The sequence below is a fragment of the Mus caroli genome, chromosome 1 (assembly GCF_900094665.2).
Source record: "Mus caroli chromosome 1, CAROLI_EIJ_v1.1, whole genome shotgun sequence".
In the NCBI taxonomy this organism is placed as follows: Eukaryota; Metazoa; Chordata; class Mammalia; order Rodentia; family Muridae; genus Mus; species Mus caroli.
Genome location: NC_034570.1, coordinates 139,833,629 through 139,843,008, shown reverse-complemented (window position 1 = coordinate 139,843,008; position 9,380 = coordinate 139,833,629). Strand labels below are relative to the sequence as shown.

General features: G+C 38.6%; 1 pseudogene; it reads right to left on the bottom strand.

Annotated features, from left to right (window-relative positions):
• Positions 1-3,727: 3,727 nt before the first annotated feature.
• On the bottom strand, positions 3,728-6,070 carry LOC110296196 (annotated as a pseudogene).
• Positions 6,071-9,380: the final 3,310 nt, after the last annotated feature.

Here is a 9,380-nt window from a genome sequence, read left to right as displayed (position 1 = left end):
TCTCTCTCTCTCTCTCTCTCTCNCTCTCTCTCTCACACACACACACACACACACACACACACACACAGATACACACATAGGCACAGACACACATACAGACACAGATATGCACAGACACAGATGACAAACACAGAGACACACAGATTGACACAGATGACAAGGACACAGACATACACACAGAGACCCAGACACAGATGACAGAGACACAGTCAGACAGAAAAACATACACAGAGATACAGACAAAGATGACACAGACACAAAGGCACACAGGGACAGACAGAAAGCTCAAAAAGACAGACAGACAGACAGGCAGGCAGGCAGACAGGGGGTGATGTAGGTACCATAGATTATTGCATATAAAGTCTAGTACTATGTATGTGTAGGATACCACTCTTACAGTTCTTGGTCAGGAGGGCAGATTCCATCGATCACCAGAACAATATAGGATATTGTCATTGTTCTTGATTACTCACAGTACTTGATAATAACACCCCATACTTGAGTAACATAATATGGTAAAATCAACATGATACAGGCTTGAAAATGTCCTCACTAGTTGTCTAGTGTCCATAGCTCTCAAAGTTGCTATACAGGTTTCAGAGGGAGTAATGTATTTCCCAGGTGTGAACCCTACAAGCTATCATAGTATTGGCCCTGTAAAGATAGGAACAATGCAATAGGTGTTGCAAAAGTAACAATTTGGTTTATGGTTGGATTTCACACACTCTACACACTAGGACTTTGTCCTAAATTGCCAAGAACCTGTGGTAGAGGAAGTAATAGTTCTAAGGGTCAATCTAGTTCCATTAATTTGTTTAATGGTCATTGTGTCAAACCGTTGTCTAATTATTTGTTTTTATACCAATGGATTAGTTGTGCTTTGACCTCTCATCAACAAACTTGTTTTGGAGGAGGCAGTGGTTAATAAAAAGATCTATAATGGGTCAAAGTGCAGCAAAGTAATGAAAGGGCATCCAATGCTAAATGGGACAACTGTATCACACTCTCTACCACTCAGGCTCAGGGGATATGAAAGAGATGGAGCAGAAAGACTGCAGGAGTCTGAGGTTGGGAGGATTGCTGCAAGTCAGTGTTATCTGGACAAAGCAAGGCTGCCACATACATGGACTTACAGTGCTGAAAATTGCTTGCACTAAAGTAAGCCAGACAAAGTTTCAACATGGATGGAGGAGTGGCTTATAAGGGCATCATTCTAGAAGAGGAACATTGGTAGATGATAACTTCTGGAAGAGAAAGAATCAATTTTTTCAGATATATTGCCTCTGCTAGATTGTCCATGATCTAGTGTATGTACTCACACACCCATGCACATGCTAGAAACACTGTCTAGACAATGTGGGTTAAAAATGGGTGATCAGGCTAGGAGAGAAACATGATTAGATGTGTCTGGGAAAAGATAAACTTGGAGTCAATGTAGGGTAGATATGGTCAAAATACTTTGTTTATATGTATAAAATCTTCATAAGTAAAATTCTTTTTAAAAAGAGATTGTGCCTCAAAACAAGGGGAGGACTATCAAGTTATGGAATTTGTCTTCTCATATCGATATGCTTGCTATAGCATATGTGAGAGCCCCTCACAGGAGTATAAATTTAAGTGATACTATGTAAACACACATCTGAAAGTCCAAAGCTAAAGTATGAAGGATGGTTTTACTATAAGAAAAGGAAGACTAGAATTCCTATGGAAGGTCTGCTGTCCTGTCAAACATTCTTACGTGTGGTTAAAATAATCCATGCTTTTATTCCAGTATCTTTTAACTTCTTTGTACTTCACTTTCAAATTACCTTCTCTGTGTCTGTGTCTATGTCAAGTCACACCTCTTTTACCTAATCAAGGAAATAAAAAAAAAAAAAACAGTAATTTTTCCATCACATTTTGTATCACAAAGACAAATGTAGTGTTTTCTTTCATTTGTGGTTCAGGACCTATAGATACATAAAATCACATATGACCTGAAAGTAGAAGTGAGCCTGTCTATATAGCACAGAAGGCAAAAGAGGGGAGCAGTGAGAAAGGCAGAATAGAGGGATGAAGTTGGGTGATATGCTCAACCTAAAATATAAGTGTGTACAAATATTAACATTCAGTTTCATTGTGTGTGTGTGTTTTATTCAGTTCACTCCAAAGGCAGAAACTATAGTAGGTATCACAAGCATTACTGTGAGTATGGTTCATAAGCTTGATTAAGAACACCTGAAAAACAGGAAATATTACACAGGTTGCAAATAAATCCTCCTGGATTTCTCTGCTCTGATAGCAGTATACGGGATAAAAATGCAACAGGTGTAAGTATCTGAAAGGGTCCTTAAACATGTGCACTTTTAGATGATTCTGGAATCCTTGTGGCAAACACTGCCTACACCAAAGCTGACTTCTGTGCATATAAGATGGCATTCCTTACTCTTGCTACATTTGAATAGTTCCTATTCCTATGGTGCTGACATGTGGAGTCAGGTCCCCTGCTAGTTGTTTAGTTTCTATAGTTGTTTGAGCCTCCTTCAACCAGTCCTGTGCTACTTTTCTGGGCAGTGGTTTTAGCTGATTGACAAACTTTATGGCCAGCTCCAATTCACCATGCTCAATGCAATAGGATGCATGTGAGAGTAATTTGTATATGTTCTCTTACTCAGAGTAGAGCTCTTCTGGTGGTTTCAGTTGCTTAAGCAGGAACTGCATAGGAGAGGAGGTCTTAGTACATGCCATTCCTGGTTATGAATCATTGGTATCCTTCAGACTAGTATCTTAGATTGAGACAGGCTCTTGGGGTCTCTTCATTGTCTACCCCCACTGTCAAGAACTTTAGGGCAATAGCTGCAGTTGAATCCTGGGCAAATTCATTATTAGGACAGTTGAATCTGATAGCCTCAACTGCCTTCCACGATGGGTTATTAGATGTTGCTACAGATAAGGTTTTTGTGTTGTACTTTTGTGTTCCACTGAAAGCCAGGGCTGGTAGCCTTTTTGGGCTACTTTCTGAGCAACAGTATGAATCTAAACAGCCTCACTGAACCTGGCATAGGCAGTGTTTATGTCCACATTTAAATGGTCCACCTGTTCTTGTCTGTGACAAACAAATGCTAATTCTTGCTTAGGGAGGATTTCAGAGGCACTGCTCAAATCAGTTCCTGTTTTGCACCTTGAGGACCCTTAGCAAACGATCAGTGTGGGGATCTGCCCATCAGTGAAGCTGGGTCTACATTTCCTTCTCCAGGGCATCACCCACTTTCCAACATGTCACTTTCTGTTCTGCTCAGCCTGATTCACCTCTGTGTGCTCTATTGCCTTTGCCACTGCAGAATCATAGGTCCTCTTCTGTTCTAGTTTTTGCCTCTTCAAGGCTAGCTTCAAGTGCTGTTTCTCTGTGGCTTTCTGTTTTACTAGCTCTCTTTGGAGGTGGTTTTTGCTAGAATAGGCATGGGCAATCAGATAAGCTTGTTGGCCAGGTCATAAATACTCACCTATTTCCTTTTAGGAGTGACATCTGAAGTGAAATTTCCAACTCTTTCCTAAATTCATCTCAGGCTTGGTTGGCAAATTTATGATCCCAAGACACCACTTAGCATCTAACTGAGCACTCTGTATCTTTTGACCACATTACCCAGAACAATTATTATGTTGTGAAAATTCCCCTCTGTGGCTATTGTATGAGGTTTATACTTTTTACTTCTTCAAGCTCTTCTTTTTCTTAGAAAAAGAAAATTCATCAGCAAGCTTCATCTACAGCCTTTCTTCTGTGTTGCTTCAATGCACCCTTCACTGTGTGCCACTGGGTTGACTTTCACCTTCAGTTTGAGGATAGTACATGGCTGTTTTGAGTATGTTAGAGTATGCATTGATGGCCTGATCTACAGCATTCTGGGCTGCAATAGACAGGAGATTGATGGTCTCAGACTGGCTGAGAGCATCTTTTAAGGCCTTGCTAAAGCTAAGGTTACATATGGAGATTTTCCACTATCAATATCCAGGTTATTGGATTTGAAGTGTTGTCATGGTGAACCAAAGGGGCTAGTACCAAAAGAGTATCATCTGATGAAGCTGGAGTGTGTCTCTTCTGTTTCTATGTTGGGGTTACTGGCAATTTTGAGATATTTAGTGGACCAGGCTGAATCAGCTTCTTTGGTGATGGAACAGTATAAGGTTCAGAACCAAGAGCCATGTCAAAAACTCATCTGAGTAAGGCATGGTTTTTCTCTACAGTTTCACAAATGGAAATTCCATTTATGGTACATAATAGTGACACCAATCCTTCCTGAAAAGACTGAAAGGCCAGCTTCAGCACTTTTGCCAACAGTCAATCAGAATTGCTGAAAGTAGAGTATCTTCTGCCTGGTTACAATGGATGGAGGCAAAAATTCCCCAGTAAACAATTTTGGTCAGCAAAGATCGTGCTGACAAGTGTGTGTGTGTGTGTGTTATTATTTATTATGGTAGTTTATTTTAGGCCACATTATTTTGTAAATTAATGAAAATGTGGAAAGCTATTTCTTCTAATATGCAATCAAGAAAATTACATTAAAACAACAATGAGATAATACTACATTACTACACACCCATTTGGGGAACATAATCCAGAATGTTGTGAAGGACAAATTATGCCCAGAGTGCATGAAAATAACACCTCAGTTGTTAACAGTGCCAGCAAAATGATGCTTTAGAAAACAATTTCGCACATTTGTAAAGTACTAGATTTTAACCACACAACCTAGCATTTGCAAAAAGGATTTTAAAACTTGTGATTATACAACAAATCAACATGAAGTGAAATGTAGATAAAAATGATGTGCTCATTAAGATTCATTGGTTCTAAGCAATGTTTCATGGACAGAGACACTTATAAAGGGAAAGCTATAGATATAAAAGAGTAGGAGGTCATATAGGAATTCTATGTTTATTGACATCAGTTGTAGGAGACTAACATATACAGGATATATAGATCACAGTCCCACCAAATGGTAGGAGTGGATTTTTTTACCAAAACATTTTGACAATTGAGTAAGTTTTATAACATCTTTGAGTTGTGCCCTCATGAGATCTCCTTCTGTCTGGATGTCTAGTTCTTAATTTTAATATTTCCTCCCTGTTCTCATGGTATTCTTTAACAAAGCAGAAGACAAGCTTTCACGTTGTCAACTTGGGATCTTGCTAAAACTCAGGCTAAGGCATTTCTAACACACAACATCCAATGGATGAACACTTTTTGGTTGAATGTCATAGTTCAAGAGAGAAGGATGCAATCTGGGTTAGTGAGGAATTCTTACAATTTTAAAGATGTCTGAAACCATTAGGCAGTTTTGATTCCTTGACACTTCATACTTTGTACAGAAGCAATCTTGCACAAGAGCTGAGTTTCCAGATTGATAATATGATCTTTTACTTCTTTCTACCTGGGAAAGTCACTTGTCATTAAGCTATTTTAAAGTAGAAGCTTGATATTTCTCTTGATGAAGCCTGACTACTCTGTTCTGTTTTTCTTTTTCTTTTTATAATTTATTTTATTTTATTAGATATTTCAGTTATTTACATTTCAAATGTTATCCCCTTTACTAGTTTCCCCTCCAAAAATCCCCTATCCCCTCCCCTTCCCCTTGCTCCCCAACCCACCCACTCCCATTCCTGGTCCTGGCATTCTCCTATACTGAGGCAAGAGCCTTCACAGGACCAAGGGCCTCTCCTCCCATTGATGACCATCTAGGCCATCCTCTGCTGTATAAATAGCTAGAAGCACAAGTTCTACCATGTGTTTTTTGGGTTTTCTTGTGTTTGTTTGTTTGTTTTGTTTTGTTTTGTTTGTTGTTGTTGTTTTTTGTTTGTTTGTTTTTTTATTAGGGGTATAATTCCAAGGAGCTCTGTTTTTCTTTAATGGAGTTATTTATGCCCTTTTTGGGGGGGGGCTTGGATATTTTCTTTATTTACATTTGAAATGTTATCCCCTTTCCTAGTTTCCCTCCTTCCCTTCCTCCCTCTCAGAAACACCCTATCACATCATCCCTCCTACTCCTTCTATGAGGGTGTACTTACACCCACACACCCACTCTCACCTCCCCATCCTCAATTCCCTACACGGGGGCATCTACCAGCCCTTCATAGGACCAAGGACCTCTCCTGCCATTGATGCATGACAAGGAATTCCTCTGCTAGATATGCTGCTGGAGCCATGTGTACTCCTTTGTTGATGGTTTAGTCCCTGATAGTTCTAGGGGACTGGTTGGTTGATATTGTTGTTCTTCCTATGGGGTTTCAAACCCCTTCAACTCCTTCATTCCTTTTTTTGGGGGGGACCCTGTGCTCAGTCCAATGGTTGGCTGCAAGTATCCTCCTCTCTATTTGTAAGGCTCTGCCAGGGAGATAGCCATATCTGGCTCATTTCAGCATAAACTTCTTGGCATGAACAATAGTGTCTGGGTTTCATAACTGTATATGAGATGGAATCCCAGTCTCTGAGTGGCCTTTCCTTCAGTCTCTGCTCAACACTTTATCTCCATATTTGTTCCTGTGTGTATTTTGTTTTCATTCTAAGAAGGACCAAAGCACCCACATTTTGTTCTTCCTTCTTCTTGAGCTTCAAATGTTCTGTGAATTATATCCTGGTTATTTTTAGCTTTGGGGCTAATATCCACTTATCAGTGAGTACATATATGTGTGTTCTTTTGTGACTGGGTTACCTCACTCAGATGATATTTTCTAGTTCTATCCATTTGCCTAAGAATTTCATAGATTCATTGGTTTTAATAGCTGTGTATTACTCCATTGTGTAAATGTATCATATTTTCTGTATCCATTCCTCTGTTGAAGGACATCTGGGTTATTTCTAGCTTCTGGCTATTATAAATAAGGCTGCTATGAACATAGTGGAGCATGTGTCCTTATTACATCTTGGAGCATCTTTGACAAATGGGACCTCATAAAATTGCAAAGCTTCTGTAAGGCAAAGGATACCATCAATAGGATAAAAAGGCAACCAGTAGATTGGGAAGAGATCTTTACCAATCCTTCATCCAATAGAGGACTAATATCCAATATATACAAAGAACTTAAGAAGTGAGACTCCAGAGAAACAAATAACCCAATTAAAAAATGAGGTACAAAGCTAAACAAAGAATTTTAAACTGCGGAATACTGAATGGCTGAGAAGCACCTAAAAAAATGTTTAACATCCTTAATCATCAGAGAAATGCAAATCAAAACAACCCTGAAATTCCAACTCACACCAGCCAGAAAGGTTAAGATAAAAAACTCAGGTGACAGCAGATGCTGGTGAGGATGTGGAGAAAGAGGAACACTCCTCCATTGCTGGAGGGATGGCAAGCTGGTACAACCACTCTGGATGTCAGTTTGGTGGCTCCTCAGAAAATTGGACATAATACTACTTGAGGACACAGCTTACTACTTCGTTCTTAAGAAATAGACTATTCAAAACTCTTTATCATATTTCATGAAGTTGTCTCCTGATACCCTAACTGCCAGTGGACATGTGTTATATTCCTCTTATCTAGTATCCAACATAGGGTGGGTACTATTTCTTGGTAGAAACCAAATGTTGTTGCCAGTAAATACTATGCTAAATTTTATCAGATATTTAACAAAAGGAATTGGCCTTCAAAGTATTTATTTATTTACCTATTTGTTCATTTATTATTTTTTTGTTTCATCAAGACAATTTTTCCTCTTGCATTCACAAATCTGTAGAATATTTTGGAATCTTATCATTAATGTCAAAAAATATTTGTTAATAGCCAATTCTACAGCAATCACTATGGATCTTGGGAGTAGCATAACATGCCTGGCATAAATAAATCCATGACAGTACCAGATAAGGTATTCAAGATCATCATAACTTAACTAGCTGTTTAGTTTCATAATCACACGAAACACATGCAGTGGAACTTTACAAGAGTTCTTAACCTATCTAGGCCTCACTATTCATTACCTAAACAGAGGTGTAAAGAAATAAAACCTGCTGAAAGTCTTGATAAGTCTTGCTGTAGAGTCCATTTATGAGGAGACATTGTTTACTCTCATATGCACCAGAATCTCATTTTAATGGTTGCATATGTGAATTTGTAATGGTGTGTGTGTGTGTGCATGTACTTTTAGAAGATAAAAGTAGAAAGCAGACCAAGAGAAATAAATAAGAAATGCAACAGGAGGATATAATAAAAAAAAAATCTGTAGAAAACTCTGAGCAGTACTACTCCATCTAATAATGGTGATCATGCTATTACTATGCAATAGTAGAGGAAGTAAATCATGCCAGAATTTATCTTTAAAAATATAAACATATTTATTTATTTTTATTATATATTTTCTTTATTTACATTTCAAATGTTATCACCTTTCCTAGTTTCCTTTCTGAAAATCTCCTATCCTCTCCCCCCTCCCCCTGCTCCCCAACCCACCCACTCCCTCTTCCTAGTCCTGGCATTCCCCTATACTGGGACATAGAATCTTTGTAAGACCAAGGACCTCTTCTCCCATTGATGGCTGACTAGGCAATCCTCTGCTACATATGCAGCTGGAGATATGAGTCGCACCATTTATTTTCTTTGATTGGTGGCTTAGTCCCAGGGAGTTCTGGGGGCACTGGTTAGTTCATATTGTAAAAATACTTATTTAATTAATTCTACCATTGTGTTTTTGATTCTCATATTTATTCAATATTTAAATCAAGTTTATTCCAGGAACTGTGTTTTAGGTAAATTCCAGAGGGCTATTTGTCATGAAATGCATAAGGAAGGAAAAATGATACATGACATGAAGAAATGTAGCAGGATAACTGTTGGGATCACCACAGGCAAATTGATAGAATATAGAATGCCCTGTGCTTCAAGGTCAGGAAAGGTGATAAAGGTGATCTGTGTGAAAGACAGAGGTACTTGACTTCAGTTTGCCAAGGCTACCTGGATTAATGTGACTTCTAGAAAGGGAAGTATAATAAGAAATATTGATATTTTAAACCCAACAAACTATATTTATTGCATATAAAAATTAAGCCAGCATTTGTGTTTAACGACTCACTAATGCAGTAAATATAGTATGTAAGCAAAGTGAACCCCAACTTCTGAGATTGGTGGATGGGTTGAGACCACACAAGTGATACAAACTTTAGGGAACTAAAACAGGGGGAGGTACTTTATTGACTTGTGAGGAAGGTACAAGACATGCCCTGGTTGCATGCACTTAACCCCATACTGTTTAGCTGAGTCTCTCTTTTCTCCTGCCTTTGGTTTACAAGCTTGCTGGAAATATTTGATTCTTAAAAAAATTCTCATGGAAGGAGTTACAGAGACAAAGTTTGGAGCTGAGACAAAAGGATGGACCATCTAGAGACTGCCATATCCAGGGATCCATCCCATAAT